The 8862-nt window shown below is 33.7% G+C and overlaps 1 pseudogene; it reads left to right on the top strand.

Annotated features, from left to right (window-relative positions):
- The first annotated feature begins 1531 nt into the window (after positions 1-1531).
- LOC111171595 (mitotic spindle assembly checkpoint protein MAD2A pseudogene) lies at positions 1532-2761 on the top strand (annotated as a pseudogene).
- The last annotated feature ends 6101 nt before the right edge of the window (positions 2762-8862 follow it).

Here is an 8862-nt window from a genome sequence, read left to right as displayed (position 1 = left end):
TCTTTTTGGCAAAATTCAAAGGCAGCTGCTCTGGTTAGTTTCATAATGCTCGTGAGATTTCCATTTGATTACAGAAATGATGTCTGCCCTCTGTTGCTAGGCCTGTCATTTTGCATTTGCCCTACCTGTGATGTTATTTGTTAAACTGCTTTTAATGAGAAAAAAATACTTCCTGAGAAAAGCTTTAGCAACCCGCATATATTCTTTTTCCATATCTCATCCTTATTTGTATTCCCAACATGATGGATGACAACAGTTGCAAACTCATAATATGATTGTTCTTATCATGCCATGGTCTCTTGTAAATGCTGTCCTTTTTTGAGGTGGTGACCTGTTATATTTCTCTCTGCTGTCCAATTATTTTCTTGTAAAGGACTGATAAGTTAAATATGTGCCTGCTGTTTTTCTCTCCAAGAGCAGTTGCTCCTTTTTACAAATATTTAGAAACTCTGGACTTCCGTATCATAACAAAATGGAAGACTTACTAATATTTTAATCTCTAAAAGTGAGATGCTAAGAGTCTCTGTACACAAATCTTAAATATGTATATATACAGTGAAGTATGGGCAAATTATTGAGACAGTAAATCTGGCTGGAATTGCTATTTTGTTACTTTTTGCTGATTATTTGGGCAGTATACATAGGATTTCTGAGTTTCAACTTACTCATCTGCAAAACATTGAGACAAGTTAACATATATGTTGAGACAATATAATATGAAGATATATATGAAAATTTCTACATACAGAAAATAGGTGTATTAATCTGACATTAGTATTTCCCTGAGGACACCAAAGAAGTACAACTGACTACTAGGTGAGGAATATCTCATTTAAGTGGTTTGTCTTTTGAAGAACACCTTCTATCAACGTAACTCATTCTAGTTATCTAAAAAAAGTGACTTGTGGAAAAATTATCTCTTGAAATATTTGTTTTGTTCTGGATTCACAATTTTTCTGTGACAAAAGGAAAACATACAGGACAGATTACAATTTATAAATAAAAGTCAGTAAAACCAGTCAGGATTATAGAACATTACTCAAAAGAGAAAATAGTTGGTTATGGAAATTGAAAGAGCAACACAGGTGCAGAGGTTAAGTGGAAATTATGCAGCCAAAATTTAAAAGAAACATTCAAGAAGTGTTTGAAAATGAAGGATTGTTATGGCAAATCAGAGTACCAATAAGAGTATGATCAGTGAACTAATTATATTATGTAAATTAAAGCATAATGAGTAAAAGAAGCTTCTGAAGCTTCTTATTTTCAAATAATGTAAGAGGTTGAGAGAACGGAGCCCAGGCCGCCCGTCAGGCCCGCGGCTCGGCTTCCGAGGCGGGGGGAAGCCGGGTGGGCCGTAGTGGCCCCGAACCCAAGCCCTCTCAGCCCCGGACTCCTGCCCGGCAGGAGGAATCTGGGAAGAGGCGGATGCAGGCGCCTCCTCCGGACGCGTTGCTAATGATGGAGGAGTACGCCTAGGTGCTGCTGAGGCCTGCTTCGCGGTACAGCCCCTTCGCCGGGAGAGTTTCTTTAAAGTGCAGAGCTCACCCCTCACCCTCACCCCCGCGAGGTGAAACTGGTTGACGGTGATGGACTAGAGTTCAGGAAGTGCCATTCTGGACCAGCATTTGGCATCAACAGCATTTTATATCAGCGTGGCTTATATCCATCCGAAACCTTTACTCGAGTGCAGAAATATGGACTCACCTTGCTTGTAACTACTGATCCTGAACTCATAAAATACCTAAATAATGTGGTGGAACAACTGAAAGAATGGTTATACAAGTGTTCAGTGCAGAAATTGGTGGTAGTCATCTCAAATATTGAAAGTGGTGAGGTCCTTGAAAGATGGCAATTTGATATTGAGTGTGACAAGACCGCAAAAGATGACAGTGCCCCCAGAGAAAAGTCTCAGAAAGCTATCCAAGATGAAGTTCGCTCAGTGATCAGACAGATCACAGCTACAGTGACATTTCTGCCACTGTTGAAAGTTTCTTGTTCATTTGATCTCCTGATTTATACAGACAAAGATTTGGTTGTACCTGAAAAGTGGGAAGAGTCAGGACCACAGTTCATTACCAATTCTGAAGAAGTTCGTCTTCGTTCATTTACTACTACAATTCACAAAGTAAGTAGCATGGTAGCCTACAAAATTCCTGTCAATGACTGAGGATGAGCTAAAGACAGTAATGTACTTGTATTCTCAAATGTGGTTTTCCTGAAACCAAATCAACTTTAGTTGATATATTTCATTGGTTAATTTTTAGATGGGGAAAACTTAACATTATACTTTACTGAATCTGTGCATAATTGTTCCATTCCTTGGTACCTGTTTCACTTTCCATATGGCTGATGTAAGTTATTGCACACTGTTCCAAAGGGAACTAGCAGATTTCATTAACATTGTAATGTCAATTCCTTTGAAGGTAGTACTGTAGAAGGAAAAACTTTTGCCATAAAAATAAATGTCTTTCTAAATCAGACCTTTTGGTCAAGCAGCTTGACTCAGAATATACAGAAATATTTAAATGTAAAATAGAGCAAAAGAAATATGAATATTCAGAATATTTGTTTAGATCCTGAAAGTAACTAATGATAGTCCATAAGTAATAAAATATTGCTCTTATTAGGTCCTTTTGCCATTTATTTCATTTGTATAGTTCCATATTGAAAAATTTTCCAATTATTTGATTTTAATTTATATAACTTGAACCCATGAAGCTACGGATATTCCTACTGTTCAAATTGCTATGATACCAAACTTTTAAGAATGTCCTTTTATGTTTTATAAAATCAAGCTTTAAGTGACAATGATGAAATAAAGTTAAATGTGTATGTTTTAAAAAAAAAAAAGGTAATCTTTGGTGGCTTATGTGAAATGATTTCATTAGTGCATAAAATATTCAGAGTATCACATCCCTGCAATTAGCAGTTATGTTGAATATTTTTTATTTACCCTTTCCAATCCATTTTCCACCTTTCTTCAATCTACTCTGTGCCCTGGTAATGCCAACTTCCATGGAATAAATAATTAGAACTCCCTTACCCACATCTAGTTGTGTTTAGCAACAGGGTTTGTTTGGCATGGTACAGAGGATAGGAATACAGCAAAGTCAGAACATGTTATCTGCCCAGCACCTTCCCTGCCATGTTGTGGGTTCCTCCCCTAGACCTCAGCCCTCAGCTTCTGTTGAGCTAAGTATTCTGAGCATGTATATGCAAATTGGGAGAAACTATTTGTATTAATGTAATTATTGTATTATCCCAACTATGCTAGACTAGTTCAGTATATGTAAACCTAGAAACAATGCCATAACAACTTAAAAAAGTAAATAATATAACAACAAAGTATCAGAAAGAGAAATTAAGGAAACAATTCCATTTAACTTTGCATCAAAAAGAATAAAATACTTAGGAATAAACCTACCTAAGGAGGCAAAAGACCTGTACTCCAAAAACTATAAAATGCTGATAAAAGAAATTGAAGACAACATATTTTCCATTATAGAATGGAAAGATCACAAGTTTTATATTTAACACACCAAAGGGTAAATTGTTGCTGCAGTATTTACTTCCTGTGTAATTTTCATGTCCATTAACCTCAGTTTTCTAACCTGTAAGATAGTTTTGATAATACTAACTTTTCATAATAGTTGTAAAGACATCATTTGAATAGGATTTAAGAATATAAGACAGATGGTTGGAAAGCACTGTTTTGGTGTACAGTAGGAAGCCCCTATGCCTGGATCCATTTTACTAAAAATAACTTTTAACGAAATTACTTAAAATTTATTAGTTTTTCACATTTCTCTTTTTATTCCTTCCCCTTGCAAAAATTATGTTTCTATAATCTTGTGTTTGATATGTTTTACTTTCTTGTTATCCTTTAAATAAAGCTCTGAACAGTCATCATTTTTCTTCTAAGTATAACTTTGACTATTTAGAATTGCTTTGATGTATGCAATTCAAATTTTGATTCATTTACTCCCAGATTTTCGTCTAAGAGAAATTGTTTTTTGAAAGGCAGAATTTTTTTGAGATTAGTTTTTTTCTCATTTTAAATTATATTTATAGATTAAACACAATTATATGATTCTATTCTGTTATAGCAGTCATATTATTGGGTTTTGACTTACAATTTATAAACAAAAACCAATATGTAATAGAATTTCCAATCCCATTCACCAGTCAAAATAGAACTAAATCATTTCTGAATCTAGAATATCTAGAAATGGAGTTATAACTCTAGTTTTCCAGTAATTAAACTTCATTATCCAATTATTAATATGTTTTGATGTTCATAAAGTAAATAATATTGCTATGCATCTGGATTTTCTATGCTAAGTGATGAAACAGAAGTTTCAAAAGGATATTTACCTGAGTAAGAATAGTTCTGTAGGAACGTATTTTGTGATCACTGTTTTATTTTTCTGGGTAGGCAACTCTTCCCATGCTCTGTGCTCAATGCTCTTTTGTAGATCCCCTTCTATTATTTCCATCTCCTTTCCTCTGCCTTTCTTTGCCTTCCAATTTCATTCTTCACGGTGCTTGGTCTCATCAATTTTCATTGCCTGAACTGTCATTGTGTGTGTGTGTGTAAGTATGTGTGCATATATATGTATGTGTGCATATATATGTGTATGTGTGTGTGTATATATATACGCACACACATTCTGTGTATCTGTATATCTGTGTCCTTCTGGCTCTTTCCTTGATATATGGACCTATAAACCTGTGAAATCAGCATCTCCACTTAAAGGTTCTCAGGAACCTCGAAAACTCAGCATGTGTCAAACTGAAATCACTCTACCTGAATTTATTATATTGTGAATAGTATCACTCTCACTCCACTGTCCAGCCAAAATTCCAGTCTTCTTCCTTGTCTTGTCCCTCCTTCTTATCTTTCCCACAGCAAGTAAAGCACTCCAACCCTCTAATCCTTTTAATCCTACCATCCAAATATGTTTTTGAACCTATCCACTCTTCTATCGCATCTCTCCCAAAATTTCCACTACCATGATTTAGAACACAACCACTTCTTCCCTGGATTAATGTTTAATCTTCTAATAAGTCTCTCTGCTCTGAGTTATTTCCATGTCCACATGTTCTCCACACAGTAGACTATTTCTGTTTTATTTCTAATTATCATTCATTTGTTTTGAGTTGAAAGGAAGCTATTGTTGGATATTAATATCTCCAGTTATTAAAAACTACTCTGAAAAAAAAAACCTACTCTGCCAGTTCAGAGGCTGTTGTGAGGTGGTGGTGGTGGGGGCAGTGGTGGCAAAACAATCTGAGCATTTGAGGTACCCATTCCTCCATTCCTGATTCACCCAAGATAGCTCTGCATTTATCTTCTTTGTATATTATAAGTCTGCATTATTTTTATTGAAGAAAAGATGTGACAATGGTTGGAAACCATTATTATATCATTTTTCCAAGTAAAATTGTCTCTATTGCAAATTCAATACAAATATGCTTACTACAGAATATCCCAATAAACAAATCCATATATCATGTTCCATCCCCTCAGAGTCCCAGAATTTCTCTGGAAATTATTTTTGTTTTCAGTAGAATGTAGTTTACTCGCTTTTCTTATGTTAGGTCTGTTCTTTCTCTCTTTTGATGAGCAGATTTAGCAGACCCAGACACAAACTTCCCAATCAAATTAAATGATTAAAAACGAATTTAACTTATTAAATGTGTTCTTAATAGAGAATGCAAAGAGAAAATTTTCAAAAATATTTCCACAAGCATACACTCAAAATAAAAGCAATTGATTTTATAGCTAAAACCCAAGAAGTAGTCCAAGTGAGCTAATTTTTTAAAAAGTGCTATCTCACTTTTTATAAACTCAGAAATTTCTTTCTTTTTTTGTTTGTGGTTTTGTATGCTGGTATTTTGGGTATGAATAGCTCTGGGCTAGGGGCACTGGTTATAGATAATACTAAGTTGCTTGGGGGTTTAGGCTCTCGTATACACCATTACTTCTGCTTTGCTGGTTCTGTTTGCTGAAAAGCATGATTCTTGTGTGCCCTCCCTGGCTCACATTCCAGAGGCAAACAGGAATACTTTCAACTCCTGTCTCCACAACCAGTGACTTGTCTGTTAACTACTGCATTCTTTTATGCTGAGTGGAGCATAAAAGTGTAGCTCACTGCACTACCACTTCAGGCATCCATGATGAATCAATTAAGGATGTACTCGAGATAAAATCTCAGCTCAACTTTTAAATTTTTATTAAGTATTTGCCCCATCACTTGGACTACACAATTTTGGAGTCGCCTTCTGCTAATATTTGCTGGATTAAAGAAGAATTTTCTCATTTGTAAGATCTTCATGCCCTCCCTGACCTTCAATCTCTCCATCTTTTACTAGGACAGACAAGTTGGAGAAAAGAAAGATTCCCAAAGATATCCATCCTCTGTGGCCTCTGTTAGTTCTGAGATACGTTCCTTTCAATCAACACCAGTGTGGATGTATCCTGTCACTATAGCAACCATCTGCTTTCAGTAAGTTATTTCTACTATCTCTGATTTTCATTACAGACTCTATTTTAGTAATTCTTTAGAAAATAAGATTGCCATATTTAGCATATTCCTAACCTGAGTGCTCTTATTTCCTAAATCAGCAATTTTCTGCTTTTAAACAATTCTGAATACAATTTTACTTAAGTAACTCAAGATTTAAACAAACAGTAGAATTTTGTCAAAAGGACAAAATTTTGTGCAGTGGCACAAAAGTAGTTGATAATTGGATTTAAAGATCAAGACAGAGTCAGTGTTTTATTGGAAATGAAGATCTTCAAAATATTCTTTATTTGGTATTAGTAACTAATTCCACCAACTCCTGCCCCAGTTTTAGAGTTAACATTGGCTGCTACTCTAGATGATCTGACTAGATTTCTTGGTTACTTATTAACTAGTACATGGCTGAAATTTCCAGGTGGTTCTCACAGTGAAAATTTATGATTCTTCGTGGCAAGCACAAAACAGTAGTTAGCCACATAAAAATTAGTGAATAATAAATTATGTCCAATATAAAAATTAGATGGTATGAATAAGCTATATATTTTAAAATATAAATAAATTATGCCTGTAAACTGTTATTTTATTTGAATAATCAATAAAAAGAAAGCAAAAGATAGTAATCAATGTATTTTATTACACTTAATCTTTTTAAGATTAATTTCTCTTTGGAACAACCATTTTCTCTAATCTCAGAGTAGATACGTATGAAATTATCAGCCATCCTTCTTTCTTTTTCTATTTGTTACCACAAAGTATCATGATTTTTAATCACATGGCTTTGTAATTTAGTGTTGGGAAATCAAATTTTCCAATTCTGATTGAGCAGGCATTTTTTAAAAATTCAGCAAATGTGTATTTTTATTAGCAGGGCAGGGAATAGAGTGCAGTTGAGTTATGCAAACGCAGGGTTAGATCTTTTCTTTATTTAAAAGTTTTATATTTTGCTCATCGAATTTTTGCATTAAGTTGGATTTTTAAAATTGCATGAAAACATTCATCTTGAAAACTGAGTTTTTGCTACACCCTAAATTCTATACCTGGAGTGAGTACCTAAATTCTCTTGCCCTAACCACAGTCCTGTTATTATCAAGATCCCTTGAGAGATTTGACATATTCATTCATAATATTTAAAGATTTGTTACTAAAAATGCTAAATAATAATTTATTATTCCATGAAAATATGTTATTTTTAAAGAACATTTTCATTCCATAGTCAACGATAACAAAGTGTTCATAATAACAAATCATTTTGGCTCTTCTTTGGATGATTTCCTAGGAAAGTGTGAAATCATAGCAGATAAGAAAATAATTGTCTTACATGAGCATTCTAATTATAAAAATTGAAATTATTTCTATCTGATGCATTTTTCTAAAGAGAAAACCCATTTACTTACATAAAAGATGTATTTTTATCTAGGATGGGCTTTTCAAAATGAATGAAAGTCTAGATATCAAGTCTTATGTTGTTATGCCACAGATATTCACAAAAGAAATACAGTTTTAAAAATGATTTACTCTAATTAAACCTATAACATTTTTTAGTGGTCTCTTCCTCATTTTAAAAAGGAGACTTCCACATTTAGTTGCATGTTTGACTAGCCTTGCCATAAGTGAGGCAATAAAAATAAGGTAAGGGGAGTTTAACATATGGTGAATTATGTGTTGGATTTGTCTATTCTGCTGGAGTGACACAGGGAGAGAAAAAAAACTTCCTGTAAATAAATATTTCTTTAAGACTGGAAGCTTTATATTTGTAGTTAGAAATAAGTAATTACTGAAAGACCATAATGTCCCTGTTGGATTTTATGAATCTAAAGATTATGTGATTTAATTTTGATATTTCATACATTGCTTGATATTTGATAATTCCTATGAACATTGGTACATCTCTAGCATCTTTAATTATTTGATAAATATATTAGAGTATTTTACATTTATAGCAAGAAATATGGCATGGGCAAAAGTCCATGAGAAGGAAACAATTATATCAAGTAAAACATAACTGAATTCTGTTTCTCTGAGGCAGTGTATCGGGTATTTGACTTACTAGTAGAAAATCACTTAACTTAAAAGAGCTATGTAAGTGAAAGCAAGTTTCTTTAGCATCTGGCTCTTACTGTTCTTATAAAAAGTTATGTGCTGCTGTTTTTTTCTTCAGTGTTAATGTGAATAGAAGGAATTAACTAAGTGCAAATGTATTTCACAGCATGATATGCTACAGGAAGTAATGCCAAATACACGACAAGTAGAATTAGCAATTAAAATTAGGCATATAGTTATTATCACAGTATGAGTAAATATATCTACACTCTTACTGACATCAATGAAGATAGCA

This window comes from Delphinapterus leucas, chromosome 5 (assembly GCF_059928025.1).
Source record: "Delphinapterus leucas isolate spDelLeu-1000000601 "Yukka" chromosome 5, BTC_Dleu_Yukka2, whole genome shotgun sequence".
Classification (NCBI taxonomy): domain Eukaryota; kingdom Metazoa; phylum Chordata; class Mammalia; order Artiodactyla; family Monodontidae; genus Delphinapterus; species Delphinapterus leucas.
The sequence above is the reverse complement of the archived record's forward strand: the minus strand, read 5'-3'. Positions and strand labels throughout refer to the sequence as shown.